Source organism: Herpailurus yagouaroundi, unplaced genomic scaffold (assembly GCF_014898765.1).
Source record: "Herpailurus yagouaroundi ecotype Mexico unplaced genomic scaffold, PumYag 196, whole genome shotgun sequence".
Taxonomy (NCBI): Eukaryota; Metazoa; Chordata; class Mammalia; order Carnivora; family Felidae; genus Herpailurus; species Herpailurus yagouaroundi.
This window is the reverse complement of record NW_024412427.1, coordinates 9,581,751-9,601,125: the sequence shown is the minus strand read 5'-3', so window position 1 is coordinate 9,601,125 and position 19,375 is coordinate 9,581,751. Positions and strand designations below refer to the sequence as shown.

General features: G+C 50.2%; 1 protein-coding gene across 7 annotated transcripts in view; it reads left to right on the top strand.

Annotated features, from left to right (window-relative positions):
- DLGAP4 (DLG associated protein 4) overlaps positions 1–19,375 on the top strand; it is a 200,224-nt gene that overhangs the window by 52,031 nt on the left and 128,818 nt on the right. For all 7 annotated transcript variants that reach the window (XM_040447145.1, XM_040447147.1, XM_040447141.1 and 4 more), the window contains exon 2: positions 7,001–7,218. The gene's annotated coding sequence lies outside the window, so the exon portion shown is untranslated. The remainder of the gene's footprint in view (positions 1–7,000; positions 7,219–19,375) is intronic.

Below are 19,375 nucleotides of genomic sequence, written 5' to 3'. Positions count from 1 at the left end.
GGGCAAGGATGCTAATAGCTGTCTTGTGCTAGCCAATAGGGCAGCCACAAGGGACATGTAGCTATTAAAATTAAATTAAAAATTCAGTTCTTTAGCTGTGCTAGTCACATTTGAGGTGCTCAGTAGCCACATGTAGTTTGGGGCTACTGTTGGCCAGTGCACATGAGAACATCTCTATCGTTACACAGTTCTACTGGACACACTCCTTGGTACCTTAAAAGTTCATGTCCATGCATTATCTTGGGCCTTGATGATTTGGGGGGGCGGGGGCTTCCAAGATTTTAGGGAGAGAGCTGGGGCTCTGGAAACTGGCAAACCAGAGTTTGGATCCCTGCTCAGCCATTTACTTGTGCAGACTGAAGCAAAGGCAAGGAGCGGTCCCCTAGAGCTGTCAGAGAGAGCGGACAGGCTGCACGTGTCAGAAAGCTCTCAGCAGGGAAGCCCCCCAGGCCCTTAGAGGTTAGAGTTCAACCGCCCATGCTCCTCAAAGCGAGGAGCAAGGCATGTTGAGGTTCATCAGGGCACGGGGAACCGGTCTGGGGCAATGACAGGCATAGTTGACTGGAGGTGGTCCAAAGAGGAAGGCAAGGTGAGAGCTGGTGATGCTGTGGCTGGAAGAAACTTGGGAAACCCTGGGCAGGGGCAATTCATTCCAGAACCTCCAGCTGCTGAGGAGGAGACTTTGCAGTCTACATTAGCATGTACTTTCTCTCTGTAGAACACTCCTTTGTCCACCAGCTGGCTGGAGGATATTAATTAGTAATAATATGAGCAATAATAGAAATGATATTTGCTAAGCCTTTTCTATATATCAGGCACTATGCTAAGAGACATGTGTATGCATTAACTCATTTACTCCTCATTGAGTCCTTTGTAATAGGTATATCATTATTCCCATATTACAGATGAGGAACACTGAGGTTATTTGTTCAAGTTCACAGCTACTACTGCGTGATAGAGCTGGCTAAGGTCTGACCAGGCTGTGTATCTCAAGTCTGTGCTTTGGATAAAGTACAGACTCCTTACCTGGTCTGGAAGGCCCTTGCGGAGCCAGACTCAGTTGGCCCTTCTGCCTCCACCTCTGTTGCTCCCCACCTGTCTGGTCAAGTTTCTCAGACACCCTAGCTGTCTCCTTCCTCTGTCTATGCCTTTGTTTATCCCTCGACCTAGATGCCCTCTCCACCTTCCCTCTACCCTCTACAGAGTCATGTTCCCCCTTCAAGACCCCATTCTGGTGTGAGCATCCGGAGGCCAAGGACTGAGTCTAAGTCATCCTTGGGTCGCAGTGCCCACCCACCTTCAAGCTTGTGGCTTGAAGCACTGGAGGGTTCAGTACATTATGGATGGTGGATGGGTGGGTGGGTGAATGAGTAGATGGAGGGATGGCTAGAATGGATGGATGGTGAGTCAGGGGCAGGTAGATAGATGAATGGTTAGGAAAGTGGGTGGCATGAATGGGTGTGTGGGTGGATGAGTGGCTTGTACTCAGATGCCCTGATGGGGGATGGGGCCTGAATATAGTACAGAGCAGTGGGCATAGAGAGAAGCAGTGGTTTAACAGACATTTTGGGGCAGAATCAACAAGGCTTGGGAGGGCTGAGGGGCAGGGAAGGGTCCAGAGTGATGTCCAAGTTTCTAGCTTGGGGGCTTGGAAAGATCCTGCCATTATCAGGGAGGAATGGTTTAGAAGAAAAGGTGATGAGGTCCATTTTGGACATGAGGGCATGAGGAGTCTATGGAGAGAAGGTTCTGGAAACAGCTGGGGAGATGAGCCCTGGTCAGGTTCAGGGGCAAAGTCAGGCTGCACAGAAAGACTGGGGAAGTCAGTGTGGACTCAGGACTGAGGGTTGGAGGTCAAGCTGTCTGAGGAAGCAGAGGAACCATGGTCCCTGGCGGTGGAAGAGCCAGGAGGGACACATGTGCTGCCATGTTGGAAACGTCCACAAATCATTGCAGGTGATGTGTTCAGGGCAGCCGATGAGGAGGGAGTGCAAGCAGGAGATTCAGTGCTGGAAGTGGACTGTGAAGGGTGGCAAGCTGGTTTTGACTGGCTGGGGGAGTGGTTACCCTGAGCAGGGAAACCACTCAGGCAAAGGCAGGGAGCAGGAAATGAACAAGTAATGACCATGTGCTCTGAGGGCCTCAGAGCCTGTGGCAGTCAGCTAGAGAAGAGGGGGGTCAGCACCTTTTCTCTAGCCTGGCCAGCATGCTTGCCTCTCTGGCCCAGTTGGCCCAGCTGAGGCCTGGGAGGACTTGGGGGAATCTGGAACTGCGTTACTTTGAACAAGTAACCTCCCTTCTCTGGACCCAGCTGACCCAGCTGGAGCCTGGGAGGACTTTGTGGGGGGGAGGGGGGTGGTTGGAATCTGGGAACTGTGTTACTTTGGGCAAGTAACCTCCATTCTTGGACCTCAGTTGCCTCATCTGGAAACTGGAATCAGTAAGACCTGCCTGGTTTGCTGAGAGGAGAAAATAAGACATGGGAGTGTGGAAAGCCCCCAGTGCATGTGGGACTTTATAAATGCTTTTTTTAAACTTTTTTTTTTTATTTCAATTCAACTCTACAAATATGTATTGAGCTAAAAGGTTCCTTGCAAATCCATTTGGTAAATTAAATTTTTGTACAACAAATGCCATTTTACCTGGGCCTGGGGTGGCAAGGTTGAGGGAGGCCTTTCATTATTTGAGGAACCCTGAGGTGAATTCTTTTGAAAAGTCCCGGTGGGTTTGTTTTTTGAGTCAATGAGGATTTTGGCTTCTCAGGCTTGCAGAGCAGGCTTTCATTTGTTTCCACATGTGGTTTGAAAAGATCCTCGTGGCTGCAGCACAGAAGATGAATTGAGGTGCAGCGGGCTGAACCAGAGATCATGGTGGCCAGGACAGGCAGTGACTCGGGATAAAGGGAAGGGGATTTGAGAGATGTTTAGGAGGTTTCCAAAACAAATAGGACATGGTCTAGTGTTTTACATACAAGGAGGTGAGAGAGAAGGAGGAAGAGGTGTGGGAAGAGGGCTAGCTGGTTCCAGGTACCAAGTTAGATAATGCTGGAAGAGAGCAAGGTTCCCAGGGAAGGTCACAAACAGGGCCATGGACCCGTACACTGAGGTCCACACAAGGCAGCAGGCTGAGCCGCTGGTAGGAATTTGCCTGTGTCGACCTGGAGCTCTGACGGACAGGCTGGGTTGGAGACAGAAATGTCTGTGACAGGGAAACCCAGAGCTTGCGACACTTGGTCAATACATATTTATTCAGCCTTGAAAATATTTGTTGAGTGAAGTCTTCAATGAGCAACCCCACACAAGGTGCTGGGCTAGGCACTGGGGACCTGGCAATAAACCGAATCTGCAAAACTCTCTGCCCCGTGGGGGTCAGCATTTTAGTGGCAGGGGCAGGCAGTAATCAGGGTAGATTACTTGTTCACATCCCCCGTTATATAGTGACACATGCAAGGAGAACAACAGAGCAGGTGGGCCAGGCACTGGGCATGTTAGGTGGAGCAGATGGGGGTGATGATAGCACACAAGCCGTCTGCGTTCACTGAATTCATGGAAGCCTCACAGCAGCCTTACGAGGAAGGTGTAATTACCCCCATTTTGGAAATGAGCAACTGAGTCTCAGAGAGGCTAAGAAACTTGCCCAAGGTCTCTCAATGGTGAGCCTGGATTTTTACCTCAAGCCCATGCTCTTCAGTTAAAAGTCTTACCCACTCTGCTGAACTGCATCTCATTGACAAGGTCAGGTCTCAGTAAAGACCTGAAGGAAGTGAGGGGGTAAGACTCGCAGACATCTGGGCAACCAACATTCCAGGCAGAGAAAGAACAGGTGCAAAGGCCCTGAGGCAGGAATATGTCTGATATATCTGGGGAACAGCCTAGTGGCCAGCGTAGCTGGGGCAAGGGGAGTGGGCAGGGAGGAAAGGGGAGAATTGGAGGTGGTGGAGGGGTCATCTGTGGCATCTGTGGCCATCATCTTTTACTTGAGGTAAAGTAAGGCCATGGAGGGCTTAGAGCAGAGGAGGGGCAGGGTCTGACTTGTGTTTTAACTGGATTCCTCTGGCTTCTGTGTCAGGAGCAAGGGCAGAAACAAGAGACAAGAGAGGGCATGAATAATCCAGTCAAGAGATGATGATGGCTGTGTCCACAGTGGTGGGAGCAGAGCAACTGGTGCGTCAGCTTCCTGATATATTGTGCAGGGAGATCCAGTAGGAGTTGCTGATGTCTTGGATGCGGGGGGTAAGGGAAGGAGAGGTGTTCAGAGAGGCTCGGGCCTGAGTGGGTTCCTTCAACTGAAATAGGGGCAGCTGTGGGAGGAGCCACTTCATAAAGTACTTTCCATGTCCATTATCCCTTTATGCCATCACGCACTCTCTCTGAAAGAGGCATTGAGACTCTCGGAAGTTACATGACTTGCCCAAGATCGTTCAGCCAGAATGTGGTGGTCCCAGGACTGGAAGCCGGGCGTGCTTCATAGGATCTGGAATGTTGAGTCATTCAATCAGCAAACATTTCTGAAGCACCCACTGTATGCCAGGCATTGCCCTCTTGATAGTGATGACCAATGATGATGGCCCTGCCCTCATGGAGCTCCCAGTCTGATGGAGGAGGCAGTGTTAGCCAGCAATCGTGGAAGTGTTTTTCTCATATCAGCCTAAGTGGTGAGAAGGAGAAACCCAGGGAACCCTAGGAGCCAGTAACCAGGGACCTGACATAGCTGGGAGGTTAGGGAGGGCTTCCTGGAGAAAGTGGATGTGAAGTGCAAAGGCCTCTGGGATAGAGGGTCTGGAGGGTTCTGGGGGGCTTCTTGGGAAAATACTCCCTGGTTTCCCAGGCCATAGTGGAAGAACCCTGAGGGGCCTGCAGGTTCCCAGAGGACAGCTGCCCATTTGGAAGTTGCCGAATCTGTTAGTGTTGGATTGTTGTAACAGCTTTATTGAGTTGGACTTTACATACCATACAATCTACCCAATTAGAGTGAACAAGTCGATGGTTTTCAGTATATTCATAGAGCTATGCAGCCATCACCACAATCCATTTTAGAACATTTTCATCATTCCAAAAAAGAAACCATGAACCACTTAGCCTTCACCCCCTCCCAAGCCCCACACTGGCAACCACTAATCTACTTTCTGTCCCTACAGATTTGCCTGTTCTGGACATTTCGTATAAGTGAAGTCATATGCTATGTGGTCTTTTGTGACTGCCTTCTTTCACTTAACTTGATGTTCTCGAAGTTCAGCCCCGTTGGAAGTCCCAATCTTGAATACCATCAGAGCTGGCAGGGACCTGAGACACTGTCCTGTGTGTTTCTCCTAGCTGTTGTGAGTGGGGAATCTGTGAGGAGACTTGCTCTGGTCCTGCAGCAAAGAAGTGGGGGGAACCCCCAGATTGGGGTCCCTGCCCCGCTGCCCTCCACAGGACACCTTCCTCTGCTATCACTTCTTTTCCTTCTGCTTTGGCTCTGGCTGATTTTGGCTAAAAGTGACAACGTGGTCCGTAAGGCATCCTCCCAAACACTGCATTTCCATGGCATGCAGTGCCCTATGGCATGCCTTGAAATCTTTTATGCATCTTTAAGAATTTGTATCCACTAATTCAGAATTTTTTGGGAGTTTGGTATTTTCTTTTTCTACTACTTAAACATTTTTCATCCAGTTATGCCTGTTTTTCTTGATTGGTGATTTTTCCACTGGGGGAGGCAGGGCAGCACTGGGGTTGAGTGCTGAGTCTTAGAATTGGATGCCCTGCCTCTTCCTCAGTGTGTGCCCATGGGTAATTCCTGAAGCTCTCTGAGCCTCAGTTTCTCCCTTTGAAAACCAGGGATAACACCATAGGGCTGTAGTGAGGAACAAAGGAGGTCAAGCATGTTATGGGTTTGGCACAGAGTGGATGCAGATACAGGGAGGTTATGAGGACTTTCCAGGTCCTTAGGGTCACCAGGAGAGAAAGGTGACCCTTCGCCACCATCAGCTGGCCCTATCTCTGTATTCCTACTCTGTATTCCTACTGTGAATTGACCCATGCGTCTCCCCTCTCAGGGCTGAGGTGGAAAGCTTGGGTTCAGATCCCAGCCCCACTTGGATTCTGTGCCCCCACATCAGCTCAATTTCCTCTGTCTCAGTTTCTCCGCCTGTAGAAAGAGAGGGCCGAGGGCAAAAGCTTCCACGGAGGCCTCCAAGGTAGCCAAGAGGTTCTGGGGGCGGGGGGTGGGGGTGGGTGGGGATGGAGGTGCCTTCTCCTTCTCTCAAGAGGGCCTGGTTCCTGCTGATTTAAAGTTCCAAGCAGGAGCAGTAGCACCTGTTCGGGAGAGGTGGGTGGAGAGGGACACCTGGCTTCCCTTTGCCTCTTGCATAAGACGTGTTATGTGGGAGGTGGTGGGCAGTGATGTCATGAAGGGCCTCCTGCTCTGAGTGCAGGGGACAGGGACAAAGCCTCTCTGAAATCTCCATCAGGCACATATGCCAGGCCAGGTGTTCTCTCTGCAGTTACCTTCCTAATCCTCATAGCAGACTTCAGAGGAGGCACTCTTATTCCCACTTGACAAGTGGGGAAACGGAGGCTCAGAAAGGGGCACCTGCCTGCCCAGTGTTGCCCAGTGAGCGAGGGGCTGAGCTGGGATTCAAACTCAGGACTGTGTGACTCCAGCCCCTTTCCCCTCTACCCCCACCCAGGGAAAAGGAGGGAGAAGCAAGACAGTGGTGGGGAAGATTGGAGCCTTTGGAACCCCGGCTTCCTGGCTGCTGTGGGGATTCTGTGGGTGGTGGGAAAGGCATCGTAAATATGCATGACATGTAAATATGCCTCTGAAAAACAATGTGGGGGCCCGCATGAGCTGGGATGCCAGAGTGCTTTGGAAAATGTAGTGTTGTGCAAACACTTGGGTTTCTGTGATGATTGTTCCATGGTGTCTCCCTCTCCAGAGATCCCAAGGCCAGTCCAGGGGTTTCAGGGTGGAGGGATTATCCTGGGCGCCTCCTCATTGACATTCTCCCCCATTCCTACAGACGCTGGTGCCTCTCCCTCTGCCAGTTGCTGAGTGGCCAGAACCTGGTCTCTCTGGGTGCCAGGGAGCCCCCGTCCCACGCTGCTTCCCGCCAACACCTCTGATTGAGTGCCCAGAGGGATGTGTGTGCCAGCCATTGGTCCAGTGCCTGCTCCCGAGGTGACGCCTGCTGGTTCCCGACTGGTTCCCATTTTCCCTCTGCACGTAGCTCCCTGGTTGGTAAGTAACTGCGTCCACAGGCTGGGCACACAGAATCAGGGCTTCTCACCCGCCCACCCACGCTCTGCACAGTTGGGAGATGCCCAGCCTTCTACCCAGTGGCGCCCACATGCTGGCGAAGGGACCTCAGTGAGAGCTTTTATATGTCTGGGCTCAATTTATAGTTTAACTGCTTGTCTTATTCAGTCCTCCCAACACCCCAGCAGGTGGGCACAGTGATTGTGCCTGTTTTACAGAGGAAACAGCCTCGGAGAAGGGAAGCCTTTTGCCTGAGGATGCACAGCAAGCCCAGCTCTGTCCACATCAAAGGCCAGCGCTTCCCACACCTAAGAGGCTAGGGCAGTTGGTGACATGGGCTCAGGAAGGGAAAGGGAGCAGTGAGCCATTCTGGAAGCCATGGAAGTTCTAGGGCTTGCAGAGGGGCTGAGGTGAGGCCATCAGAGTTCCTGAGTCTTGGGGAGCCCCATTGTTCTCGCCCCTCTAACCTGTTCCACCCATACCCCTCCAGTCCCCACTTTGCCTGACCCCAAAATGGGATGGGGTGCAGCACCCTGCATCATCTCTGACCATCCATCCGAGGACACCACAGCCTGTCCACACCTGGTCCCATCGTCCTTCACACAAAGATGATCCCAACAGCATGCCCCCACTCAGTGCCGGCCACAGCGCCTGACACTCGCCGCGTTCTTGCATCTCATCTTCCCTCCACCTCCCAAGGCTGTTCACATAGGAGGAAACTGAGGCTCATAGGCGCTCAAGGGGCTTGCCCGGGGTTGCCCACCACCACTCAGCATGGACCTGTTGGTTTATGATCTGCCTCCTTGTCTGGCCTAAGCTCCTCCAACTTGAGATAGAACCGCTTCAGTCCCCAGTGGACAGCCAGCAGCTGGCACAATGCCTGGCACATAATGGTTACAGAGTGAGCAGTTGTGGAAAGAAGAAAGAGGGAGAGGAGGGAAGGTACTCTCCCCTCCCTCCACCCAGGAGCCCACTGGCCTGTTGGCCAGCTGCTGGTCCCTGCCGATCCCAGAGAGCTTGCAGTCCACTGGGGTCAGCGGGACAGCCGACCCCTCTGGTCTCAATTCTCTTTATCTGCCAATAGCTGCCCAGCCTCCCTGATGGGATGGTTGTGAGAAGGAAAAAGACTCGTAAATATGTATAATATGCAAATGTCATAGGATAATAAAAAACCCATGAAGTTTGCTGTATGTAATGTATGTAGAATTGCTTCTTCTTCGAGAACAAGGAACCGCACACTCGTGCGGTGCCAGCCTCGTTATTAATAACTGTGCAATGCCCCTATTAAGTGGCTGCTCCCCAACTCCCCTAGCCTGGCCTCCACCTGTTGTAGTGACCACAGACAGCTAGCTATTGCTTTTGGCTGAGAAGCTGTTGCAGAAAAAGAAACGATAAGGGTACCTCGATCTGAGAGTTCTGGGTATCTGTGGGATTTAATCATTTGCAAACACTCCTGGTCATGCCCTAAGCCCTGCATGTCCTCCCCAGCGACTAAATATGTAACAGGAGCAACTGGAACCACAGCGAGAATTTCCTTGAGCAATTACTATGCGCCTGGCCTAGCACTAAGTGCTTTGTTTTCTTCTGATCTCGGCTAAACTACCAATGACCTTGTGGGAGGCTGAGGCCTGGGGAGACTGAGGCATGGACCTGGGGCAGAGGGCCCATCTGTCAACATTCTAGTCCTTCCTGAAAATTATTGCCATTCAGTGCCCAGGCCAGGCGTGGCCAGAGGGGCAGGACTGTGGCCACCGGGAAAAGAACGTAGCCGGCAGCCCCTGGTGTGTGTGGCCCAGTGACGGAGAACGGGATTCCTTGGCACGAGTTGGGAGAGCAGCCGTCAGCATTGTAGGAAAGATGAAGGCTCGGGTGGCAGCGAGGGAGGTGTTACTTGCTGCTATTTTGCTAACAAGCTGGTTATTTAAAGAAGAGCTGGAGCCACAGTCAGGAAATTGGATGGGGAGTCTCCACGCCTAGGGCAGAGGCGGCCAGGGGTCTGGGAGCCCGGTGGGGTCGGGGCAGAGTAGCCACACATTCTTTTATGCGCTTATTATTATCGATAATAGCGACAGCACCATAAGAGTCTGGAAAAGGAGCAGCTTTATGGAGAAATGGGACTGGGAGTGGGGCAGGATGGGGGCAGGAGGGATTGGGGGTCAAGGATTGGGAGGGGGGCAGGAGGAGTTTCTGAGGAGCAGGCAGTGTTCTATTCATTGACCCAGGCGGTGGCTACACAACTCTTTATTTTGTGACAATTTATTGCAGTCAACATTTTTGTTTTGTGCACTTTCCCTTTGTATTATGTTTCATCGTCAAAAGGTTAAAAAGCAATTATAACAATAATTGCTAATATTCATTGAGCACTTACTAAAGGCCAGGCTCTTTGCTAATAAACATTTTACCTCATCTCCTTGAATCCTCACAGATTTTGTTATTGTGGCCATTTTACAGACAAGGAAATCGAGGCTTAGAGAGGTAAAGTTATTTGCTATGGGGTCAAAGAACACTTGGGTGGGGGAGATGGGATGAGAAATCTGACAGGCTGATTCGGGCATCACTACCCCAAGTTCTCCCAAAAGGGCAGGGGCTTCCTCCACCTTTCCTCAGACATGTGTCAGTGCCTCTTGCATTTTTAAGGCTTGGAGGGCAGGCAGGTGTCCATGGCCGTAGGCAACAGGTATGTCTGGGAGACTGACGTGGGGTCAGAGCAGAGCATTTAGCCATTTAACAAGTGTTGAGGGACAGGAATGGGACATCCCTAGGGATAGGCCAGGGCATACCCAGGAATCATTCAAGGTAAAAAGGGGTCATCTGAGTGAAACAGGGTCAGACCCGGCCTCTGAACTAACTGCTTGTGGGGCCAAACTGCCATTTCCTGAAGACCGACTATGTGCTAAGCACATCCATTATCTTTCTTAATCTTCAGAACAACCCTGCTAGGGTCCTGGCACGTCAGGCACCTGGAATGGAAGCTCCAAGCAGCCCATGACTGGAATCAAGTTCTGAGGCAGATCTGTGGGTCCCTGAACTGGTATTGGGGATGTGGCCTGGAGGATGGCATGGCAGAGGGCGTCTCCAAACCCTGAAGCAGGTGTAGCTGCTCTGCAGACAGGGCACCAGCCCCAGAGGCATTCCTGCATTCTCAGGACATTTACTGAGTGCTAGTCCCTGCTAGTCTGTGCCCTTAGAGAGCACACCGCCTTGGGGAGAGACAGATATTACACAGTCACCAAACAAGTGAACAAGAAGAGACTCCATCCGTGCAGGGAAGGAAATTAGCATGGTGACATTGTAAATATTAACAAAGGAGGGGGCCTGAATGACATGGAATAGTCTAAGACAGCCTCTCTAGGGATGTGGCCTCTCAGCTGGGATCTGAAGTATAACAGGGATCCAGACATGCTGGAGAGTGTTCACTGTAACATTGTTGACAGTGGAAGGACAGTTGGCAATAACCCATTTGTCCATCACCAGGAGACGAGTTAAATCCGTTTACTGAAGTCATACAGTGGCGCCCACTGCAGCTGTTAGAAATGGGGCTGTGGCCCTAGATTCCCGGCTGCAGAAAGAACTTCATAGTTGTTGTAGAGTTGAAGAAAAAAAAAAAAAGAGGTTATAAAACAGCATGGGCAGCATGATATCATTTTTGTAAGAACTACATGTGTTTCTGAAACTGTTCACAGTGGGGACATGGGAGATCTTTGCTGTCTTCTTTATACTTTTCTAGATTTGGAGTCTTTCCTGAGTGTTAGGACTTGGTGGGGAGGAACAAGGGGGTTAGGGCCCCCACTGTCCTGCCTGAGGCAGTTCTCCTCTCCTGCCACCTACTGCAGTAAAATGGGATAAGACATGGGCTGGGGAATCAGCAGATCTGGGCCATACCTTGGCTCTACTCTTTCTTGGCTGTATGACCTTGGACAAGTCACTCACCCTCTCTGAGGCCAAGCTTTCCCTTCTGTGAAACAGAGACAAGAATAGCATCAGTGGGTGGCTCTGGGGCTTTAGTGAATTAAAACATGTAGAGGACTATGGGGCACCTGGGTGGCTCATTTGGCTAAGCATATGACTTGAGCTCAGGTCATGATCTCACAGTTTGTGGGTTTGAGCCCTGCTTCGGGCTCTGTGCTGACAGCTCAGAGCCTGGAGCCTGCTTTGGATTCTGTGTCTCTTTCTCTCTCTCTCTCTGCCTCTCTCTCTCAAAAATAAGAAAACATTAAAAAAAAATGTTTTTTAAACAAACATGTAGAGGACTAGAACAATCCCAGTGTTGCGTCCCTGGTGGCTGCTGCTGTTACCACCGTGACTGCCAGAGGTGACATATACTGTGTGCTCATTACATCCTGCATGGACTCTCAGTGTTGACTCGTCCCCTAGGCATGTGTCTTCCCATGGTCACTGAGAGTCAGACCAAGCTGGCAGATGAGGCACAGGGGGGTCGGGAGCTTAGCTGGGTGCACACAGCTGGCTGGACCTCAGGCCACTACCCCCGCCCCATCCCCAAGCCCTGGCTACCTTCCCACCAACTCACTTGCATGTCTGTTAATGAGTGTTCTTCCCAGAGACGCTGTTATGGGGCACCCTAGCCCTGGATTTGCTTTTTTGATAGCCACTAAACCTGCCAGAAAGATAGTCACTACCTTTATAGATACTCAGAGAAACTTAAATCTCAGGTAGAGAAACTTCCAGTTGTGAAGTTAAACGCTTGGAATCACAGAATCTTACTCATAAATAATCCAGCAAGAGCAAACATGAGCATTTTACAAGTAACTATACTGAACTTCTCCTGATGATGGTAATAAATTAGAAACTACCCAATTATCTATCAGCAAGATATGGTTAAATAAATTACAGTCCAGCCAGACAATGGCATTCTCAGTGGCTGTAGAGACAGTGCTGCAGATCTATAGTTGTTGACATGGAAACATGTCCGTGGTGCATTGTTGAGGGAAAAATAGGTTACAAAATGGTGTATATTGTATGATCTCATTTTTGTTAGAAAAAATTTATAGAAATACATGCATACTCCTGCCCAGAGAAACCCCTATTCGAATGACAGCAATCAAACTGTTCACAGCAGCTTCCTCTGGGTGGTGAGATATGAAAGAGCTCTATTAATATTTTTGCTTGCATCATTCAGGTACTTTTCAGGTACAAGTGACAGGAAACCCAGCCCAAACTGATTTAAACAAAAGTGGAATTTATTGGCTTGAGATTGTAAAGTCCAGAGTTAAGTCAGGCTCAGCAGCATGCAGGGGCTCAGACACTGTCACCAGGACTCGATTTTTCTCGCCATTTTTCACTCTGCTTCCTCTGGGTTGTTCCTGTGTTCTTAGAGAGCTCTCTCATACAGGTGATAAGATGCCTGTCCAGAGGAATATGCAAGACTTCTTCCTAGAGAGCTCAAACACAAGTCCGAAGGACTGAGTGTTGGCCTTGATAAGTCAAATTTATCAAATTGGTAAATTTATCAAATTGATAAGTTGATAAATCAAATTGATGTGCCCACCCCCATCAATTGTTCTGATTGGCCGCTGGGGCCTATGCACCACCCCCAGCTGGAAGGGACTCGGTACCACCAGAACTTTACCAGTGGAAGGTGAATAAGTGTAGCTAACCCAAACAAAAAAGTAGGCTGTGGCCTAAAGAAGGCCAAACAGTGGCCAAACACAGCAAATTCCCCCTCCTATCCTTACCTGAATTTCCCAAGATGCATGACTTTCATAATCAGAAGAAACAATATAATTATTGAACAATCCTGAGCCCAAATCTTGTAGTCAGAAGTTCACTGGGGCAGCTCTAGACTCTCTCAGAATCAGAACATCAGAATCTCTATAAAGTGTCAGTTCAGCTGAGGGGACATTGGCCCTCTGGGTGAAAGCCTGCTCTGGACCATTGAGGGTCTTGCAGTCTTTGAGGGAGAGAGACGAGCCAACAGATGATTTATCTGGAAGGTGGGTGTGCATGCTGGGGCTGAGGGAACACAAAAGCCAGCTTGAGAGTAAGGAAGGCTTTCCAAGCAGGAGGAGACACTAAGCTGAGTAGCCAAGAAGACTACAGGAAAAATGTTGGCAGGAGAAACAATGTGTCAGGGGCTCCTAGGCATGTGGTGAGGGAACAACCAGTGACAGGCACGGAACACAGGGGCCTTGAATGCCACGGTAAGAGCTTGGACTTGACCCTGAAGGCAGCGGGGAGCCTTTGTGAGGTGTTGTGGGAGGGGGCAAGTGTCAGCAAGCTCAATCTGGCTGGTACTGAGAGCATAACCTTGGAGGAGTCAGGTTGATATCTACTGGTCTAAATTCCTTGCCACTTTGGGTCGGAATTCCTGTCCTGAGGTGTTCAGTCATGGCTTGAATACCCCTAGGGATGGGGAGCTCACTCTCCATTCCTTCTATCTCTGGTTAGAAGGCTCCTTTGCAGGATCCAATACACAGTCCTGCCACACCTGGAGGCACACCTGGAACACTTTCTTCCCATCTGCCACTGAGATCTCTCTGTCTCTCAAACGACCTGACACAGGGCTGGCAGGGGCCTGTATTTTTTCAGGCTAGAGGATTCCAAGACAACAGGCCCTGGGGGTCTGCACCCCCTGCTGGGACCCTGAATGGAGAAACTCACATCAACCTGACTGCAGAGGCAGTGTTTAGACTTTTCAACACACATCTGCTTCAATCAATTCTCCAAATTTCCTTTGTATTTTACAAACAAGAAATCAAAAGTCAGAGAAGCCAAACCACCTTTACAACAACACACAGCAAGCCTGAAGCGGGCCTGGGACATGGACTCAGTCTCTTACACCCCTACACCCTCCATGGCCCTCCTCATCATCTCCTCCCACCCTGTCTGTAGGTAAGCCCTGGTCACTTCATCTATTGAGGCTTGGACAACTTTTTTCCTGGAACCTCCAACCATCCCAGATCATCCCCTGATATCTTCCTACATTTGGAGGCAGCCAGCAAAATCTTCATTAATCACATGTTTATGACTGTTTTATTTTGACAGCAGCATTTTTTGTTTGTCAAACAATCAGAGCTGTGACATGCACAAGCCGTGTTTTATGGGTCATCTCTAAGACTTCCTTGTGCCCCACAGCCCCCATTTGTTCGGTCACTCTCACACTCCACAAACACTGATTAGCACCTACCATGTGCCAGGCGCTGTGCTAGACAGCAGGCTCCAAAGCTGCATCAGAGCAGCCCCTGCCCAGGGCAGCTCAGCCAAGGAGTGGCATCTCCATCAGCGAGGGCAGGTGATACATGTCAGATCAGAGGGAGGTGTCCATCAGTCAGGGATCTCCTGGGACAGAGAAATTGATTCTACCCCTCTAAGCAGAGTCTTGAGGGGTGAATAGGAGTTCTTCAGGAGAAACAGCTCAGAGGGTGAGCCAGGTAGGGGAATGGGCTATGCAAAGATCTCACCTGCCTCCTGCTAAGCTCTTAGGCCACAGGTGTTGCGGATGGGGTGAGCGGGAGAGGCTGGAGAGGTCAGTTGAATCAGAGTTTGGAAGGCCTCAACTATTGGGCCAGGAAGTTTACATGAGATCTTTGGATTGGAAGGGAGCCAAAGACAGGACAGGTCTTGGTGTTAGAAAGGTCCTTCTACTGGGCTGGTGACAGTTGGGGCTGACAGTGGGCAGGGGAGGACCATGCAGATGGTATAGAAAGGCATGTTGGCAGGGAGATTCACCAGGGCTTAGCAAGGTGCTAAGTGGGAACTTAGTGGGGTGCTTAGTGGGGACTTAGCGGGTACTGTAGAAGGGGAAAGGGAGGGTTGTTTTATCCTGGGATGGGGTGACGTGGGCTTAGGGGCCCTGTGGACAAGTATCGAGGTGAATCCTGGCAAAGCCTGGGTTAGTATCAGTGAGAGAGTCCCCAAGGAGGCCTGCAGCGACCTCGTCAGCTTTCATGAGACTTAAAGCAGCAGCCCAATGAGGTCTCCAGTGTCCTCATCCCCCTGCTGAATGACCAGCAAGTGGCTTCCCCTCATGGAGCCTCAATTTGCCCCTCTGTAAAATGGGGGTGATGACAATACCTCCCCAGGGATTGTGAGGAAGGTCAGAAGAGGGTATGTGTTGGGGAGGCTCTGCACGCCACCTAGCACACAGTAAGTAAGTACCAGTGTGGGGGCTGATCTGACTACCATGGTGAGGGATGCAGGGGTAAACAAGGAAATGGGTGTGTCACCTGCAGAGAGAAATCGGAGACCTGGAGGGGCCTTGCCCCCTGCCTTTCTGTGTCTGTCGGGGAAGACAGAGTCTGAGTCTGGCACCCACAGGAAAAGCTCTAGGGAAGGAGATTTCAGCTTAGACTAGGAAACCCTTTTGGATACAAAAAGCTCTCTGCAGATGGGCTAACTTGGATGGTAATGAGCTCCCCATCACTGGGAATATTCAAGTAGCTGCTGCACCACAACTTGATGGAAAAGTCTGTAGAGTATATGTGATTCAGCTGGGGATCTGGAAGTTCCTTTCTAGCCCAAAGATTCTTTGATTTCATGTTTCTCCTTCTCCGATCCTGTTTCCTTATCTGTAATATAGGGAAAACAGCAGCCGCTATCTTAGAGTTGGTTGCAAAGTTGAAGTGAAATCATCCAAATAAAGTGCTTAACCCAGATTTGGCACACAGCAAGTGCTCCTGTCCCCTTGGTGGCTGTTATCACTGTTGTTGATGTTATGCTAAATTCTTGGGCGTGTCGCTTCCATTTGAAGGGCCTTAGATTGCTGTCTATCAGTCAGGTGTTTCTGCCTACCTGCACTTCAGGGCCTGCTCTGGGTCCTTCTCATTGCCACTCTCCCTGTCTCCAGCTCCTCCCCCACCCCAGGAGGTGGTAGGAATTCCAGACCCTTCTGGGCCCCTTTTAGCTCCTGCTTGAGTGAGAGTTGGCAGGTTGGGGCGGCTGGTGCCATCCGCCTCCCATATGCTTCCTGCTATTTAGAGGAAAACTCTCCCTGTGTTCCTCCAACCACACGGGCTGACATTTCCAGACAGACGCTGGAATCAGCTCTTCGGGGGATTGGCAGATAAATTTGGCCCTGGCTGTTGGGAAAATCTTCAGCCTTAACCACGGAAGCGGAGCCCAGGCTCACTGACTTCCGTCCACCCCAAGACTCCTCGGACCTGGTCCTCCTGGGGGCTGGAGCACTGTTCTACAGCCTTGCAGATGAGGGTAAGTTTACCAGCCCAGTCTTACCGCAGGACAGCCCCTGGTCAGGAAGTCGTGGCTTTCAGCTTTACATTCATTCAGCAGGAGTTTGCAGTGCCTCCTCCCCCTACTCCCAGACACCCGGGTGTTGCCCAGCTCAACCTGGCAGAGGAGCAAGTTTTAGATTGAGAGACCTGAATTCAAGACTGCTTATTGTCTCTGTGACCTTGGACAAGTGGCTCCAACCCTCTGAGCCTCTTTTTCTTCATCTGTAAAGTGGGGATAATAGGGTCTATCCAATTAAAAGTCCTTAGGATGATGTCAGGCACATGCTAAGTGCTCAGTAAATACTAGGGCTATCACCATTATCATCATCATTATTATTTGGCCTAGAACAATGTCTGGCACATAGTAGGAGCTCAGTAAATATTAGTGTTTTTCTTTTCTTCTTTCTTACGACTGTAGCTATGTAGAGAATACTGGGGCATTTCAAAATTAACTCAAATAGGAGTAACCAGAGGCAGAAATGGATGAATAAGGACATTTAGAGGCTGCCACATCCAGAGTAAAGTATAGGTGGCCAGTTTCCCAGTGTGTACATACACACACACACACACACACACACACACACACACACTCTGTCCGAAAGTTTCATTCACCCCTGCTGGAATCTGGAATGCCCATCTGCTTGAATCCTGAGGCCGTGCAACATAGAACAATTTGGTCTGGTTGGATGGGAGGGAGAGGTAGGCCCAGCTGGAGGCAGAGCTGGGAGGGAGACTCTGGGCATCAAGTGCAGTAGGAGGGTTCAGAGAAGCTTTAGTAGTTCTATTTGGCTAGAGTAGAAAGTGGGTGGCAGGAAGGTGTGGGAAGCAAGTTTGAGCTTCATTCAGCACTTCCTGATTGAATTTGAGTACTGGGCCTCATGCCAGGAACGGGGAAAACTGATGGAAAATATGGGCATGTTTCCTGCCCTCAAGAAGCTCTGGTTCTTTTTGGGGGAAGGGGTATAGATGACAAACATATACAAACAGTAAATTAACAAGATTCTAGGTTGTGCTCAAGTAGAGCCAGGAACTGAGAGAGGGGGTGGTAGGGGACGGTGGTGGTCGGTACCTGCTTAAGGCAGGATGGTCAGAGCGGGCCTCTCTGTGGTCTGAGGAATCCCTGCAAGCGCTAGTCAGAGTAAAGGGGTTGGGGGCAAAGGGAACAGCAAGAGCAAATGTTGGGAAGGTGGCAGGAGTTAAATCCTAGAGGCCTTGAATGCTGGGTCCAGAGCTGCCCTTAAGGAGTGGTGGTGGGTGCAGGACCCTGGTAGAGAAGAGATGAGAACCAGGAGACCTGTCTGCAAGGATTGACCAAGAACCTTCTGTGCACTCTGTTGGAGGCCATCAGTGGAGGAATTCTGGACCAGATAGAAGTGGATGAACAGGGATGAGGGGGGTTAACAGGGGTCAGGATCTGAGAGAATCCTAGGGCTTGAGACAGGTACATACTGAAGGGAGGATCTGGACCCGTATGGAGCTGGAGGTGGAGTCAGGTAAGAGAGGACTCATCAGGGGAACTTAGAACCAGAACCCAGAGTGGTCAGGAAGGGTCTTATTGGAGAGCCAATTGTGGGGTGCAGGGAGGGGCTTCCTCGCAGCCTAGGACTGCAGGTGGGAATGCCAGCAGGGTGGTAGAGTGAGCACAGGCTGATGTGCTTACCTGCATTAGACCCAGAGGCCAATTCTAGATCTGTTTAACTGCTGTGTGACTTTGGGAAAATCACTTGATCTCTCTGAGCCTCACCTGATATGATAATACTGAATTAGTTGGAATTGCATTCGGCTGCATGTAATAGAAGGGAGGAGAGTAACAGTGATATAAACACCCAGGAAGCTATTCTCATATAACAAGGACCCCAGAAGCAGGCAGTCCAGAGCCAGTACAGCAATTCAAGTGAGTGATCAAAGGCTCAGGCCTCTGCCACCCTTAGCATGTATCGTTCATTCTCATGGGTATGAAATGGCTGCTCCACCTCCACATATTGTGTCTGAATTCCAGGCAAGACAAAGGTAGTAAAGACTGCATACTTTCTGAATCTGCTATTCTTAGCAGGAAAACAATAGATTTCCTGGGAGCCTCATTCAGTGGACTTTTACCTACATCTCATTTGCCAGATGTGGTCACATGGCCACCCTAGCTGCAAGAGAAGCTGCTGAAGTAAATATTTCTAACTGGGTGCTTCTATTAATTAGGCAAAAGAAAAGAATGACAAGCAGAATAGCTGGCAGGATCCACTTTAAAGTGCCCACCTCACAGGGGCTGTTGGGAAGATTCTATGGCATTCACAGTGAGTAGGGAAACAGACAAGGAAAAAGGTAGATTCACTCCATTCTAGTCAGTGTCATCACAGGATTGGAATGTCCATTTATTTATGTCTGTGTTTTCTTACTGCTCTGTGGTGGAGTGAGCACCCACATAGAACAGTGCATGGCATACATTAAGCACTCAATAAATAGTTACTAAATGAATGAAATGACTTAAGAAATACTCATTAAGGGCCTACCTTATACAAAGTTCTTTGGACTGGATAGAGAAAGTAGGTAACACATTGCCCCTCCCCACAGACGTGGGAAAGAAAATTCTATAGACCAGACCTATAGATGGGTGCTGGAGACCTTGCAGTGAACAAGTGGTGGTGGTGGCTCCTGCCTCTCATTGAGGCCACAGTCTGGGGAGCACTGGAGAAGGAGTCTGGAGTCCTGAGGTCACATATGTTTATGTATCCTGGGTTAAGTCCCATCCCCTCCCCTGGCCTGTGTCCTCACCTGTATGACAGGTATGATGGGTCCTATGCGGAATATCAGTGATGGCTGGCGGATGATGGTGGGTGCTTCCCCTACTTCTCTGTGTGTGGGGACTATGCAGAGGCAGTTGGGGTGGACGCCAGCTTAGCTGAGGAGGCAACTGTTGCAGGGGTGAGAGAGGACTGCTTCTGGGCCCTCAGATATCC